The sequence below is a fragment of the Bombyx mandarina genome, chromosome 22 (genome assembly GCF_030267445.1).
Source record: "Bombyx mandarina strain Sakado chromosome 22, ASM3026744v2".
In the NCBI taxonomy this organism is placed as follows: domain Eukaryota; kingdom Metazoa; phylum Arthropoda; class Insecta; order Lepidoptera; family Bombycidae; genus Bombyx; species Bombyx mandarina.
Window position 1 is genome coordinate 14,513,456 of NC_143228.1, and position 18,273 is coordinate 14,531,728.

General features: G+C 37.0%; 1 protein-coding gene across 2 annotated transcripts in view; it reads left to right on the forward strand.

Annotated features, from left to right (window-relative positions):
- The window catches only part of LOC114240115 (very long chain fatty acid elongase 7), a 110,542-nt gene that overhangs the window by 36,038 nt on the left and 56,231 nt on the right, over nt 1-18,273 (forward strand). The window contains exon 1 of one of the 2 annotated variants that reach the window (XM_028170553.2): nt 2,923-3,153. The exons of the other annotated variant lie outside the window; for it this stretch is intronic. The gene's annotated coding sequence lies outside the window, so the exon portion shown is untranslated. Of the gene's footprint in view, nt 1-2,922; nt 3,154-18,273 lie in introns of those variants that run through there. 2 annotated transcript variants of the gene reach the window in all.

An 18,273-nucleotide genomic window follows, 5' to 3' on the forward strand; every position in this document is an offset into this window, starting at 1 on the left:
TACTATACTATACTATACTATACTATACTATACTATACTATACTATACTATACTATACTATACTATACTATACTATACTATACTATACTATACTATACTATACTATACTATACTATACTATACTATACTATACTATACTATACTATACTATACTATACTATACTATACTATACTATACTATACTATACTATACTATACTATACTATACTATACTATACTATACTATACTATACTATACTTAACGGTAGGCAGCGGCTTGGCTCTCCCCCTGGCATTGTTGAAGTCTATGGGCGACGGTAACCACTCACCATCAGGTGGACCGTATGTTCGTATGCCTACACGGGCAATAAAAAAAACGCATAGGTAGATGTATAGTATTTCAGACCCAACTAACAGCTTGAGACATGAAAAGAAAAATCACGGATATCTTTAAGCCGCTTTTGTTGCAAAATTCTGGTGGTTGGGCGTATTCTACCGCCCTGATACCGGCCGCTCTGTTACTCATCAGATCCACCAATCAGCGTTCATTCTAATAAATCTAGAATATCGTGGATCAAGATAAAGAACAGTATAACGGCTTCTAATATAAGCTATCAAGCAAGCGAGAGAGCACATTCATTATTGCGTTTTCTTTGGTCTTCGTCAATCGTACATATAATTAAGATTACTATAACTACTTTAAAGGTCAATCGTACGTGACCACGAAACCTGGAAATTATTCGAAACGTCGGAAATAATGTTCTTCTTCTTGTCCTTATCCCATTGGAGGGTTGACGCAGCAAGTCCTCTAGGCTTATCATGTGATGACGCATGCTGGGTGCATGCCCGCTGAGTTTCTCGCCGGATCTTCTCAACGGGTCGCGATTCCGATCCGGTAGTAGATTCATCCGCGAAGCAGCTGCTCTCGAGTTGTTAGGTCTCCTTCGGAGGCGCTCGAGCAGCTGTTAGCTAATCCCACCCCTCTTGGCTGAGCCTTTGCTCGCCCACCTGTCCTGGTGAATCTGGACAGGCCTCCAGGCCACCAGTAACTCTTAAAAAAAATGCGTGTTCTTTGCCCTCACACACTTTTCTCGCATGTGCTCTTTCACACAATCAATTTAAATCTTTTCCCGTCGAATATTGGAAATAATATAATGACAATGAAAATTGCGAAATTGTCACGTAAAAATAGTTTTATTAAATTCATTATTACCATCATAAGTTACAATCGCTCTCTTCTGTTGATATAAATATAAATATGTAGTACGTCGTGTATTTTTGAAGTAACTGCAAAAAAGACTACTAATTATAAATTATTATATGCATGATAAAGGTACGGAATTTATTAAAAATAAATCTGTAGAGACGTCAATGAACAAAAAAAAGAAGGCAGGCAATCATCTCAACTCTAACCCTCGAAAAAACAGAACACTAAATCGAATAGAGCTGTCCTTTCAATAATGTTCAGCTATGTTTTTTCCATCAATATAACTACGACGGTATATTTTTTATACGCATCACACAATGAGTATGTTTTAGTCTTTATCTGTAGTTTTTTTTTGAGATTAGTCCATGGAATCCCCATATTATTATATCGAAGTTTTCAAACTTATTAGATCTAATGAATTGCTTTATTCTTGTATACCTCCGTTATAGAACTGAAGGCTGTGTTTTTACATACATGTACATTGTTTATTCAGTATAAACTACAAAAGAAATCGCATGTTAATTGAAGTATGATTTGATGATGCAAATGAATAGAAGTTATCGTGATAATCTGATTTTTCTATCAATCTAAAGGTTTTTTGTTTCGGTGCTTGTTGCGGAAATGTTTATTGTACTATTCTTGAATAAAGTAAAAAAAACAACTTCAAACTACACGATACTTAAGACACGATTAAAATTCTTAGACACTCTTTAATTAATACTAATTAAAAATCTTTATGAAAAATATTAAAAAAGCATATAACGATGCAATAAATCCTTATCGAACAGTTTTGATCAAATTGCAGTAAATTCAAAGAGCGTTCCAAAAAAGACACACAATAATATTATCTGATTACTGGTAGTAGGACCTCTTGTGAGTCCGCGCGAGTAGGTACCACTGCCCTGCCTATTTCAGCCGTGAAGCAGTAATGCGTTTCGGTTTGAAGGGTAGGGCAGCCGTTGTAACTATACTGAGATCTTAGAACTTATATCTCAAGGTGGGTGGCGCTTTTACGTTGTAGATGTCTATGGGCTCCAGTAACCACTTAACACCAGGTGGGCTGTAAGCTCGTTCACCCATTTAAGCAATAAATAAACTGGAATTATTTGGCCGATGGACCTATAAAGTGTATACAGGCCCCAGTAAAACATTAAATAAATTCTTACGGTCAGTTAGTATCATTTTTCAGTCATCCTCGTGTATTCTTAACCTAAGTTTATTTTGTTCTTAATACATTATTTATAGTAAAACATACATTTACAAAAGTCACTTAGTCGTGCCAATATTTTTACTGTCTCCTGACTTTACTTATTTCTTCATACGAATAAATTTCAATTTTGATTGCATACAAAGGTTAATGGAGAGCCATCGGGAGAACCTATAGACATCATAACGTTAAAGTGGCCACCCACCTTCAGACATAATATCGAAATCTCAGTTGTATAGCGGCTATTCCATTTTTCAAATCGAAATGTATGACTTTTTAGTGGTAGAAACAGATAAGATATCTACCAATCACGAAATTTTAGGTTCAAAGCAAAATTTTCCTTTGTAAAACTACGCCAATTGAAAAGATCCGAAAATATCAACAGTCTACATTTTAAAAAATTCAACCAAAGTTTTGCAACAAAAAATATTTAAGTGTCCACAGACAGTTCTAGAAAATTTCATACAAGGTTGAATACCCCACTCTGTTCAATTATCAGTCGTGCCGCGTCTATACATTCAGTATTCTGTGGTAGCCCGTGTTTCGAGCATCATACAATTGCATATAACGAATAATCGCTTAGAAATCGCTTTGAGTCGTGGCTTTTGAGTAGACGCTACAGTTTCATTAATAATTTTATCATCGTGATGTTTTTGAATTGTGTCAAAAAGAAAACAACGTGCCGTCTCTTCTAGTTTGTGAGAATTAAATTAGTTAGAGAATCTGTGTTTGGTTTATCTTGTGATTTTTTTATGTTGAGGTACGTATTTTGAAATTTTCATTTCGTACGAATTATATTTAGTATAGCTATATTTTAGATGGAATCCTGAATAGTGAACTACACCCTTAATTATGCAAAAATTTGTTAAGTTTTTATTATTTATGTTTATTTACGTAACTTCAAATTAATAAATCTAAAATCAAGTTTCAGAGTTTCAAAAGTCTCAAAAGCTTACCCATATTTACTTACTTAAAATTTTTTTTAAACTTTCCGACATGATTATTAATTGTTCCTTTAAATTATTAAATATATGACCTTAATAATACTCCAAGAATAATTAAAAAGAAAAACACCTTAAAAACTGAAGAAATACATTTCAATAGATAATCGAACTAAAAATTTATATATATTTTTTGTAATCCTAAATAATATTAAAAATATATTTATTTAATCCTGCTAACTCTAGGATATTAGACTCGGACAATAAAGTTATTTTGTCGTCTTGGGTTCTTGATGCGTATGCATATTTTCAAGTTGACCTGACTCTTTGAAGTTGGTGAAAATAACGTAGAAAACTAAAATCCTGTTACACGGCTAAACATAAATAAACAAATATAAGGTCAGACTGATAATAGCTTGTTAAAAAATCCTAAAATATGAATAAAAACGTACTGTTAAAAAAACAATTTCTATTTGCTAACACTTTTCTTCATGAACAGCAAACAGAAATTTATATTTATAAAAATGAATTGCTGTTCGTTAGCCTCGCTAAAACTCGAGAACGGCTGGACCGATTTGGCTAATTTTGATCTTGAATTATTTGTGAAAGTCCAGGAAAGGTTTAAAAGGTAGATAAATATGAAAATGCTCGGAATTAAATAAAAATAACAATTTTGTTTTTCCTTTGACGTGTCCCCGTCGGATGGATTCCTTTTGTTTGTTTTATGTTTATTTTATACAAAAGTTTAGGTCTTTTATTTATCGACTGAGGCACTACGAAATCTGCCGGATCAGCTAGTCAGAAATAAAAACCGATACAGCAATAATTTTTGGGAGCATTAATTCAGCTTAGCTTAGCTTACTTGCCGAATTCGCGGTTAAACAAAATTACCTTTTTTTCTAAACTAAGCGTGAGTGAAACGGCTTACTAGCATGTAAGGCTGGACCAGTTCACGACCCACCCGACCTTAAGCTATTGCCGGTATTCGCATATATTACCTTGAGCCTTGAGGCAATCGATATCTCAATTGACATGTTTCACAAGAAATAATTTTGTGTCAATCCGCACACACAATCATAGTGGACGAAACAATTGAGAAATTCAAATAATTTGAATAAATACCTATTAATATGTATTTAATAGTGAAGCAACCACGGCTGTTGTACAGAAATGTTAATTTCGAATGAGACATTACGAAAAGTGAAAAATTAAATTTGACTGGCTTATTATAATATTATTTTTTTGTCATGAATAAATTAGCATATCACTTTATTATAAGATGAGTGTTCGTAAAGTTATTGAATTTTGAATTCTTTTTGACAAGTGAATGCGTTTTGACGGACTGGCTGAGTTCTCACCAGCATACGATTTGCACAGCCGCTGATATTTTCGAGTTTTTTTTGATTGCTTACATGGGTGGACGATCTCACAGCCCACCTAGTGTTAAGTGGTTACTGGAGCCCATAGACATCCGTAACATAAATGCGCCACCCACCTTGATATATAAGTTTTAAGGTCTCATTGTATAGTTACAACGGCTACCCCACCCTTCAAACCAAAACGCAGAAATAGGCACGGCAGAAATAGGCAGGGTGGTCGCACCCACTCGCGCGGACTCACAAGAGGTCCTACCACCAGTAAAAATATGTCTGACTTGTTCCCACTATTTATTTATTGTTTTTATTTATAGAATACTCTCCGAATGCGAAATTCTAATGACTAATATCACAGTATATCTAACAATGATATGATTAACAATGATATTGCACGTTACAAACGCAGATCATCAACCGTCCACAATTACATGGTTGATGTCATTTTTTTTCTACAATTTTATTAAGACGCAATTCTATTATGACGTTTCTTAGAAAATTACATTTGAGAACAATGATTACGGGAAATTCCCCGAAAGAAACAACACATATCACTAAAGACTACAGTTTTTTTTCTAACTTAACGACCACTTATTAACCACCGTTGTTTTTCGATAAAATTGGAACATTAGATTAGATATACAAGCTTTGTCATTAATTCTATAGAACATAATATATAGTGGCGTTCTTGGCGATTTTGAATAAGGATAGGATAATATTTGTAGGAGAACAGAACTCTTTAGCGGTGGGATTAGTAGATTAGACTTAGCTAGTTGTTGTGTTAATTGTGGAAACTCCTCTAGTCTGCATGAGTTCTGGCCCTGGTCGGAGATCGGACGTCGTAGAGAGATTTCGGTGATAGGGCCCTAAAAAATCGTTGGATCCGTTATCTGCTCCCAACACATGAAGACAGTTAAGTCCCAAATACCCCGCGCGATCCCTAGGCGCGGACACCTCGTCTGAGTTTTCGGCCCACCTGCCCGAGATAAATAAATAAAGGAGAACATGACTCTACGAATTGCCAAGAGTATTGCTAGCATTTAGTGTTACTGAGGTTTTTTTTTTTTATGGCTTAGATGGGTGGACGAGATCACAGCCCACCTGGTGTTAAGCGGTTACTGGAGCCCATAGACATCTACAACGTAAATGCGCCACCCACCTTGAGATATAAGTTCTAAGATCTCAGTATAATTACAACGGCTGCCGCGCCCTTCAAACCGAAACGCATTACTGCTTCGCGGCAGAAACAGGCAGGGTGGTGGTACCTACCCGCGCAGACTCACAAGAGGTCCTACCACCAGTAAGAATACAATATCTTAATAAGCTTAATATCTATAAATCTATGCTATCTATGCTATAAATCACCAGCTGGTCCATAGGATTGGTCTCACACAAATTGAATTTGTTGTATTGAATTTTAGAGAACCCCACACCCAGCAATGGACAATTAAATGCAGATAATTTTCCTAGTAAACGAGTGAGTGGTCAAATTGTTAATACACATTTTACAATGACGAATGATGAGAAACAGAACGAATTAATCTTCGTTCTAAATAGCATCAAAGAAGAGTGGTTTAATATTATAGTTACATCATTCAAAGCCTTGGCTATAAAGCTTAAGTCGATAGATTCATTTTATAGATTATTTGATTTCGTAAGGTGTTAGAATTAAGATGATTTATGCATTAATTTTGGATGATAAATGAATATACTTGACCTTAAAACCCTTTGTTTATGTTATTAGCGATAATTTAGAGAACCTAGTGATAGGACAGGACCTAAACCAGATAGTTGTAGTGAGACCTAGTTAGGCGAATTTTTAAGGTAGTTTATCAATGTCTGATCAATTCAACATATGAGGCACTAATTGTGGAATTCAGTAGTAATATAAATAAAAATGTAAACAAGGACGTGAGAAGTGAATTGAAGTTATATTATTGATTAGTTGTTACAGTCCAGCTGAAGCCAAGCTTTTACCACAACCCATTGTGATTTCCGATCCGCCCGCAAAATGTGAAGCCTCTATACTTTCACTGCAGGAGTTAGGTAGGAATGTAGTTGGTGAAATTACTGCTCTGGGACGACAGCAACAGATAGTGGTAGCTAAAGAGGTCGTCACATTTGTATCTGATTATTAACCACAGATGATAGTGTGGTTGGTCATTAGGTCCTCTAACCCATCGTATTTGAATTTGACTTAGGTTCACTAATACTCATATATAATAATATGTCAGCATTGCTCTCTAAAATATTGAAACAGTCACTCTCTTGTCACCATGTACTAAAAATACTTATCTTAACCCGATTTTTTTATTAAGCTGACGACTCACCAGGTGCAATGCGGTAACCAGCCTCCACCCATTCGAAATTATGAGGTCAAGGTCGTAATGATGAAAATCGCAAAAAATAGGCAAGATGGTGCTGGTACCTACCCGTGCAGGCTTATAATATATCACACCACCAAAGATAGGTAGGTTCTAAACGTCAGTAAATACGCTCTAGAAATATTTGGAACAATACCAGCGTTTGAATAAATTTCCAACGACGTATTATAATATAAAAACAGGAACATTGAATACAGAATTAAGTCAATGGGATAAGTTGAAGTCGTCGTGGCCTAAAGGATAAGTCGTCCGGTGCATTCGTATGTAGCGATGCACCGGTGTTCGAATCCCGCAGGCGGGTACCATTTTTTTCTAATGAAATACGTACTAAACAAATGTTCACGATTGACTTCCACGGTGAAGGAATAGCATCGTGTAATAAAAACCAAACCCGCAAAATTGTAATTTGCGTAATTACTCGTGGTAGGACCTCTTGTGAGTCCGCACGGGTAGGTACCACCACCCCGCCTATTTCCGCCGTGAAGCAGTAATGCGTTTCGGTTCGAAGGATGGGGTATCCGTTGTAACTATACTGAGACCTTAGAACTTATATCTCGAGGTGGGTGGCGCATTTACGTTGTAGATGTCTATGGGCTCCAGTAACCACTTAACACCTGGTGGGCTGTGAGCTCGTCCATCCATATAAGCAATAAAAAAAAAGTTGATCACTTAATATCAGGTACGGCGTAAGTTTGACTACACAAATCAAAAAAAAGACCTTCCATTTGAAAAATAATTTTGCTACTTTCAAAAACGCACTAATTACTAAGATATAAAAGCGGTTAATACGTGTGACCTTCAGTGGATTTCCTACTGAGATTCACTCATTTGTTTTGCAAGAATAAACACGCAACGATGCAGGATGTTGCATTTGCAACTGCCGCGGTCCAAGGACCCCGCTCCGCTGACTCCAGACGGAAACACGGAATAACGCACGCAAGTCCGTATGATTTATGTTGGCTGTTTTATTATTACCGTCAAAGGCAAAAGGTTGTACTGACATGGTCATAATTTTAGTACAAAGCTATTTCACCTTACATCGTTCCGCGTCTGTTGAAAACAGCGTTGTTAGTGTTGTTACTGGTGGTAGGATGTCATGTGAGTCCGCACGGGTAGGTACGACCACTCTGCCTATTTCTGCCGTGAAACAGTACTGCGTTTGGATTTTGAAAAGCGGAGCAGTCATTGTTCTGTAAAATTGAGACTTAGAACTCATGCCTCGTGTCTATGGGTTCCAGTAACCACTTAACACCAGATGGGTCGTGAGCTCGTCCTCCCATTTAAACAATTAATAATGAATCCGCTATTAACAAAAGTACCGTTCTACATATACTAATATTTATAGGGTTCTTAGCATGATTTCAAATCATGAAGCATAGATATTATCTACTGAACACCACTATAAGCCGAGAATAATCAAATAAATAATTAAAACAGTCAAACATAAAAACTTCGACTGTGGATAGCTCCAGGCTACCAAGCAAATGGAATCCAGTATTAGATTTAGTAAAAACAAATCGTTCTCGAAGTGTCTGTTCTATTTGTACATAGTCAGGTCATAAATTCTGTCACATGTTTAATGTAAAATAATTGAAACAAGTTTATTCATTATGTAACCACTCATATACCAAAATGAACTTAACAAAACATAGATTCTTATGACACTAAAGTTTATTCAAAATGACCTCCGTGATTTTGAATACAGGCCCTCAATCTGCGCGGCCAGTCGTCTATCGCAGCACGAACGAGGTCCATGTCAATATCGGCGGCTGCCTTAATCAAGGATGTCTTGAGTGCCTCCAAATTGGGATGAGGCTTTGAGCACGCCTTTTCCTCCAAGTGTTGCCATATCTTGTAATCTAACGGATTCAAATCTGGACTGGAGGAGGGCCAGTCTTCGTGCCGGATGAAGTCGATTTCACGCGCCGCCAGCCAGTCTTGTGTGCTCTTCGCTCTATAAGCTGGCGCCGAATCTTGTTGGAATACCCAGTGCCTGTTATTGAACATGGTATGAGAAACAGGTTCCACAAGGTTCGTCAGGACTGTATTTTGATATACAACTGCATTCGTTTTTACACCTTTCTCACAAAAATGTACCTCTGTTAAGCCCCAATAAGAAACTCCCAACCATACCACGAGCGAGGATGGAAAATGACCTCGTTGGACACGCGGAATACGGTTGCTCGCTTCTTCACTACTGTGTGCGTACACCTTATCATTTTGTTTGTTGTAGCTCTCTTCTACGGTAAACATTTTTTCATCCAAAAAAAGATTTTTCCGATATTTGTTCCCGCGTACCGCTTCAACAAAGCGCGGCATCTCTTCAGTCTCAGGTCCATTAGACGAGCATTCAAACGATGTCCTGTTTTTCTTCGATATGCCCGAAGCCCTAAGTCTTCATTTAACACCCTTTTTAACGTGGTTCTGCTTAACCCCATCTGAAGGGCCAACAGTTTCTGCTTACGTTTGGGATTTCTTTGAATTCGCGCCTTCACAGCTTTTATCACTGCTGGAGTCCTAACAGACCGAGGGCGACCACTTCTTGACCTGTCATCAACACTAGAGTCTTCGTTGTATCGTTTGATGGTACGATAAACGAATCTTTTGGTTATATTCAAATTTTTCAGTATGTTAAAAATATGAATTGGCGCGTAACCGCAACGACGCAACGCAATAACTGCAACACGGTCTTCTTTAAGCGTCCACTCCATATTTAAAAATGAGTAAAATTCTAAATGTATACTATTTTTATTTTCATGAACAATTCGAAATTCGAATTCAATAAACTCTTTTGTGGCCAGCATTCTAAAAGAAAAGTTTTTACTGTGTGACAATACTTATGACCTGACTAGGTATATTGTTTAGCATATAAAAACTATCAACTGTTTTAAAAACAAACTTAACCCGTAAACACAGCCCACTGAGTTTCTCGCCGGATCTTCTCAGTGGATAGCTATTCTGATCCGGTGGTTAGATTATGCAAAGCGCTGCTCTTGCTAGAGCTAGTGTTAGCAAATTCTTTCAGGTTGAGTCTTTGAGCTTACCTACCCGTCAGGGCATATCTAGAATAGCCTCTTAGGCTACCAACAAATAGGTAGGGTAAAAAACCCAGATGAAAAATGTTTCTACGAATCCTTTAATTTTCTCTAAATATTAAATGGAAAAAACTTGAGCCTCTGCAAATCGCATGTCTTTATTAAGTCTAATATTTACTTACTGTAACGCAGGTTAAAGATCACTTCTGTATCACAAGTCATTACGGGTTCACGAAATGTGAACTAAGTAAATCGATAAATACTACTTTCAATTTTTGTTAATGATATCAGGCCATCCTTGCTCGCCTTCAAAAAGGCTTTTATATTCTGTACATCGTAAAGCTACTTTCAGAACAGGTACGTTACAGGGTAATTCCCTACGTACCTATTATACACTAATTACACAACAAATATTATCTTCACAAAACAATTTCCTTTCAACAACTCACAAAATAACGTAGGGAGCATCCCTATTATTCTTTGATTGGAGATTACGTAAATCATCATTAAAACTCCGATTGACATTGTGGTATCTTTGATGCTAACAAAGTCCAAATATTAAGTGGGACACGATGACAGTGACCGTAGCGGCCCACGAGGCAGACCGGTTGCGGCTGAGGTCGACTTACGACATGATTTTGTAACATTTTTATAGCTTCTTACAAGCGTATCATGTGTAGGTATCGGGGAAACGTATTAAAAAAAAATATTTGAATTATAATAATAATACATAACTGGGAACAAGTCTGAAGTCTTCGTGGCCTAAAAGGCGTCCGGTGCATTCGTGTCGAGCGATGCAACGGTGTTCGAATCCCAGTCGGGTACCATTTTTTCTAATGAAATACGTACTTAACAATTGTTCACGATTGACTTCCACCGTGAAGGAATAACATCGTGTCATAAAAATGAAACCCGCAAAATTATAATTTGCGTAATTACTGGTGGTAGGACCTCTTGTGAGTCCACACGGGTAGGTACCGCCGCCCTGCCTATTTCTGCCGTGAAGCAGTAATGCGTTTCGGTTTGACGGGTAGAGCAGCCGTTGTAACTATACTGAGATCTTAGAACTTATATCTCAAGGTGGGTGGCGCATTTACGTTGTAAATGTCTATGGGCTCCAGTAACCACTTAACACCAGGTGGGCTGTGAGCTCGTCCACCCATCTAAGCAATAAAAAAATATATATATATATATATATTTCAGTCTCTGATTCCCATAGTACAGGGAATCCTAGTTTATGGCCTGTTGACCGTGTCTTTGTTTTAATTATTTACTTATTTTATTAGAAGCGGTAGACCGACGATCTGAATGCGATTGTTCGGAATTAACAAAATTATCTTGAAAATGTAATTAGCACGATTCAAGCATCCGTCAAATAACTTCTGTCCTACAATAGCTATCGCTATAAGATGATAATTGTTTCATACGTCCCAACGGTACGATATGATTTGTCCTCAAAATCAGTTAGCGATCTATGTACATACTAGAGGTCCCGCAGTAGTTGAAATTCGACTATAATTAATTGGAATTGTAAGTTTGTACACTATTATGATTGTATTTTATACTTCTATAATCACTAATTTCGCCAAGACTACACTATAAAAAATGTTAACAAAGGCAAACAGTATTTAGTCTATTCTCAATTTGACAACAGACGTCAAGAACAAAAGTTTGACAATAAATAGTATGCATGCGTGTGTGCGTCAAATACATGGTATGTAGTGTGTGTAATGTTTTCTTTATTGATTTAATGTATCTTTCATGCATTATTTAAAAAAAATATTAGCATTGTGCACTTCTTCTCTTTATTCTCTATAAGTGTGTAAAATTTCATACTACTCCGTCCGCGCAATTTTCGTAAAAAGGGATACAAAGTTTTTGCTTCACGTATTAATAAATAGATTATTACGTACGTACAGTTCGCGGATTAAAAAAATGCTTAAAATTCAAGGAACGTCTGAACGTTTAAAATCTAGCTCCAAACGTGATTGCAATACAAACAAAATAGATCATAAACGAACTAATTGTAGAACTGGGTACAATGTGATATTTTATGTTTCAAGGTTGAAAAAAAACAAATGGCTTTTTTACTCGTAGATATTAGGATTTTATTGCCCGTGTGCCTATACGGACTGATTTGAAATTGAGAAATTTATCATTAAAATTTTTAAAATATTCTATTAAATCAAAACACAAAAAACACCAAAATACCCACAAAATCAACATCACATTCAAATCAAATTGGATAGGAAAACATTTTATGGACTTGAGGTTAATGTTAGTAAAAGTTTAACAAAAGTTAAACAAGCCTTTTCAGTCTGAAAATTTTGTGATGAAACCTAAACAATTGAGTTTTTTCTTTTTTTTTTATTGCACTTGTAGGCAGACGAACATACAGCCCACCTGATGGTGAGTGGTTACCGTCGCTCAAAGACGTCACCAATGCCAGGGGCAGAGCCAAACCGCTGTCTACCGCTTAATACTCTCCACAAGCCTCGTTTGAAGAAGGACATATCATAGCGCTCGGGAAACACCGTGGAGGGGAGCTCATTCCAAAGCCGGATGATACGTGGCAAAAAAGATCTCTGGAATGGCACTGTGAATGAGCGCAGTGATTCCAGGTAGTATGGATGATGGGATCACCTCAAACAATCCTTAGAGCACTCCCCATGAAACATACGGTACAAAATACAGAGGGAGCCGAAGTCTCTCCGCAGACCCAAAGGTTCAAAACGATCCGTGAGAATGGAATCATCGTTAGTACGAACGCCTATCTTCTGTATGGATTCAAATGAATGAGACTTTCCCCCTTGCTTTGAAACATAATAAATAAATAAATATTTACTAACAATCACGCCACGTTAACTGGTCCCATGATAAGTTCGTAAAGAACTTGTGTTACAGGTACCAGATAATGGAAATAAATGTAAGATTTTTATTATACACATACATATATTTAATATACATCCATAACCCTGAAAAAGACATTTATATTTATCATACAAATATCTTCCCTTGGCGGGATTCGAACCCGCGACCCCTTGTGTAGTGACCATGTCACTTACCACTACACCAGACGGTCGTCAAAATGTATGATTATCAACATCAGATAATGTGATATTTAATAATTTTAATATAATCTAAAAATTTTAATATCTTCAACAGTTTTTTGTTGTCATTATTATGAACTTGTAATTAATAATGAAATTAAACACCTTGAAGTTCTAATTTCCTATTCACAGTGGTACAATAGAAAATTATGTATTGTTAAATGACCTTTTCAATAACGGACTGCCATTTTAAAATGATATTTCAATCAACAACATCAATCTTAAAATTGTATTACAAATTTTAAGAATCGTGAAGTGTTTTTTTTTTTTGCTTAGATGGGTAGACAAGCTCATAGCCCACCTGGTGTTAAGTAGTTATTGGAGCCCATAGACATCTACAATGTAAATGCGCCACCCACCTTGAGATTTAAGTTCTAAGGTCTGAGTATAGTTATAACGGCTACCCCACCCTTCACACCAAAACGCATTACTGCTTCACGGCAGAAATAGGTGGGGCTTGTGGTACCTACCCGTGCGGACTCACAAGAGGTCCCACCACCAGTAATTACGCAAATTATAATTTTGCGGGTTTAATTTTTGGGGAGTTTACGACGAAAGGAAGATCTTCCACCGAGCGGATGTTATTTGCTCGGTAGACCGACGGTCCGAATGTTGTTGTTCGGAACTTGTATATATGCGCTTTATCTTGAAAATGTCGTAAGCGAGATTCAGGCATCTGTCAATTATCTTGCGTTGTATGATGGCTACCCGCCACAAATTTTTATTACACTATGTTATTCCTTCACCGTGGAAGTCAATCGTGAACATTTGTTAAGTACGTATTTCATTAGAAAAATTGGTACCGGCCTGCAGGATTCGAACACCGTGGCATCGCTCCTTACGAATGCACCGGACGTCTTATCCTTTAGGCCACGACAACTTCAAACTACGAAATGATACGAAACTTTCAAAATCATAAAATTCAAGGACTGATTTGCTTGCTGGACGTTGTACATCAATCATACCCGATTCTGTGGACCGAATGGTAAACAGTCGACGTCACCCAAAATACGTCATTACGGATCCTCCCGATCCATTAACGGTGCTTTTAGGTACCTCAGGCGCCGGTCGCTATCCTCGCCGAACCTCTGGTCACCGTTCTCGTCGAACCCGTCGCTTGCGACGAAGGGCTCGACGAGTAAATTAACTCTCAGACACAGCCCACTGAGTTTCTCGCCGGATCTTCTCAGTGGGTCGCGTTTCCGATCCGGTGGTAGATTCTGCGAAGCACAGCTCTTGCTAGGGTTCGTGTTAGCAACGTCATCAGGTTTGAGCCCCGTGAGCTCACCTACAAACGTTAGGGTTACGCTGAAATAGCCTCTCAAGGCTCTCAGCTTAGGTAGGAAAAAAAAAAAAAGCAGAACCCGTCGCTCGCGACGAAGGGCTCGACAAGTAAATCAACCCATACTGCCCACTGAGTTTCTCGCCGGATCTTCTAAGTGGATCGCGTTTCCGATCCGCTAATAGATTCTGTGAAGCACTCTTCTTGCTAGGGCCAGCGTAAGCAACACTTCCGGGTTGAGCCCCGTGAGCTCACCTACACTTTAGGATGAAACTGAAATAGCATCTCAAGGCATAGGGAGGGAAAAAATGTACATTATTAAAAAGATGTAATCTGTTTCAAATCGCGCCAAAACTGAAAAGGACTGGACGGCGCTAAGTCATGTCCTTCTTCAAACGAGGCTTGCGGTGAGTACTTAATGGTAGGCAGCGGGTTGGCTCTGCCCTTGGCATTACCGACGTCCATTAGCGACGGTAACCACTTACCATCAAGTAGGCCGTAGGCTCGTAGGCCTACAGAGGCAATAGAAAAAATTAACATTCATACAACATTTGATGATGTTAAAACATAAATCGAGACGAAACGAGGTGAATAGCGTGTTATTATTACAGCACGTCGGGCACATATAAATAAATGTTTAATAAATTGTATTTACTTGCCTTGAATACAAATTTCCAAGTTGGCTAACGAAGCAAAATGATGCAATTTCCAAATCGCTATTAGATTTAAATTTTTTTATTGATTTTGATGGATGGACGAGCTCACAGGCCACCTGGTGTTAAGTGGTTACTGGAGCCCATAGACATCTACAACATAAATGCGCCACCCACCTCGAGATATAAGTTCTAAGATCTCAGTATAGTTACAACGGCTACCCCACCCTTCGAACCGAAACGCATTACTGCTTCACGGCGGAAATAGGCGGGGTGGTGGTACCTACCCGTGCGGACTCCCAAGAGGTCCTACCACCAGTGAAACGTATTTGTATACGCATTAACGTATTTGTTGCTGCCTTCTTGGATCATTGGATGTGACGTCAATACGGGTCGTGTTCGATCTCCGTCCTGAGTCAGGATCTGTTTTGTTACTTGTTATTTGACGGGTTTGGGTGTATGTTATTGTTACCTCGTATTATCGATTCCGATACACACGCTTATTTAATACTAGCGACCCGCCCCGCTTAACTTCCGGAACTGTAATTTATTATTGATTATGAAAATAAGATGGCAGTTTTTTTTCTGCTTACTTGACACTTATCGATATATTTTAAGTAATTCACACTATATCTATATTGATTATAGGATTATAGTTTACGTGCTATTCTGATGTATCAGCTATACTATTGTAAAGTTTTATCAAAATCCATCCAGTCGTTTTTGCGTGAAAGAGTCAAATCAAATCAAATCAAATCAAAAAAAGTTTTATCAAATCAAATCAAAAAAGTTTTATTCAACATAAATGAAAGCACATACTTGTTGAACGTCAAAAGAACTACCGCCAATTCACAAGAATTAGCCTCCGTACTGAGAAGAATTGGCAAGAAACTCAGCGGGCATGTCTTTATTTTATTTTTTTTAAATAAACATACATCCATACATTCTTACAAACTTTCGCGTTTATAATATTAATAAGATTTTAACGTAATTAAAGTAAATACAAACCCAGAAATGTTTCTAGAGCAATTTTAATTGGCAAATAAAAAAAAGTATTCGTGAATTATCATTTTATTTTCGTAATAACTCTAATGAAATAGCGCTACATCTAGGATCAGTGAAATATATCTAGTCCGAGAGCATTACGACACGTTACGTGAAATTTTTTTTGCAACGTTATTAATGCTCGCCGGCGGAACCTTGAGATTTTGCCCTCGGGTAAGTACGAAATGCCAACATTCAAAACGCAACTCATGACATTAACAATATTACAATAGTATGGCAGATTAACAATAAGGAAGAAGTCAACCGAGAGCATCATATTTCTTAAATATAAGTGTACTAGCTGACCCGGCAGACTTCGTAGTGCCTCCATCGATAAATAAAAGACCTAAGCTTTTGTATAAAATAAACTTAAAACAAACAAAAGGAATCCGTCCGACGGGGGACATATCAAAGGAAAAACAAAATTGTTATTTTTATTTAATATCGAGAATTTTCATATTTATCTACCTTTTAAACCTTCTCTGGACTTCCACAAATATTTCAAGACCAAAATTAGCCAAATCGGTCCAGCCGTTCTCGAGTTTTAGCGAGACTAACGAACAGCAATTCATTTATATATAATATATAGATAATATATACAGGGTTCGAAAAGATGAGAACTTACTGTCTTATCTATTTCTTATGTACTAGTTATTGTAGTTACGTTCATTACTTTATTCTTCTGTATCGGAAATGAAGAAACCTTGAGATTTTCTTGCTGTTCCGTGTCAGTGCTGAAACTTGATTACGAATTGGTGGCAAATTCATTACGATTTAAAAGTTCATGTAAAGCCCTACTTGATTTTTTTTTTAAAACCAGTTGTTTTGATTTCATTTTATGGCATATTAGAAGTTTAAATTGTTCTTATTACAATTGTTTTTCATGTACGTGTATATTTATATATTAATACGTAAAGCCAAAACTCTGTACACCTTTTCACAAAAAATGCGCGGACGGAAGAGTATGGAATATAGAGAAGGAGTGCAGAATGCTAATTTTTTTTAGATTATGCCTCAATCATACATTAAATCAATAAAAGAAACATGACACACACACACACGCATATATACTCTTCATTTATTGTCAAACTTTTGTTAATGGTTAAAGTCTGTGGTCAAATTGAGAATAGCTTAATATTGTTTGTCTATAATGTAATCTTGACGTAAACTGTGTCTATAGTAAGTAAAATAATAGTCTTTGACAATAGAACCATGATAATGTTCAAACTTATAATTTCAACTAATTATAGTCAAATTCTGACTACCCCGGGTCCACTATAAAACAGTGTATGCTGTGTTATCAATCTTGGTCGATTACAATTACACAGTCAAGTTCAATCTCGTATTCAGGTAAGAAATGCAACAGATTCCGACACACACGAAACTAGAACAGAAAATTACTACCTACCTTTTTTTATTAATAATTATATTAATATTAGTAATTAAGGTTTGGGAAGTAGAATAAACAAGTAATTAGTATTCAAGTTCTCGTTTGGAATGTTTATTGAATGTTTAAAGAGTACGTCCTTAACACACGTACAATATAAGATAAGGTCGCTCATTTTTTAAGTACCAAAAGTTTCTTTGAAACGATTTTAGTTTGTAATCGTTTTAATTACGCTTTTTGTGGGTGGATAACGGCTTACCAGCTGTTATGTGGTTAATGGAGACATCGCAACGTGATTACTGACGCCCATATTGAGAAATGAAATCGAAGTTATAATTACACAGCCCAATGACTGTCCCAATATTCAAAACGAAATACATGACTTTTCTTGCTAGGGAGCAGAGATAGACCAGGTAACAGTGACCCATGCACTGTCTCAAAACGAACCAGCAATAGTAATTACGCAGCTTACATTTAAATTGTTAGAAAAATACCAACCGTTTTTCCTGTTAGATTTTGGATCATCTCTAATGTCAACGACCGTCGTATCGTTCGCGGTATTAACTAGTTGTTCGATCTTATCATACTTATCGCTCTTATTGATGGTAAGACCTCTTGTGAATCCGCACGGGTGGGTACCACCACCCTGCCTATTTCTACCGTGAAGCAGT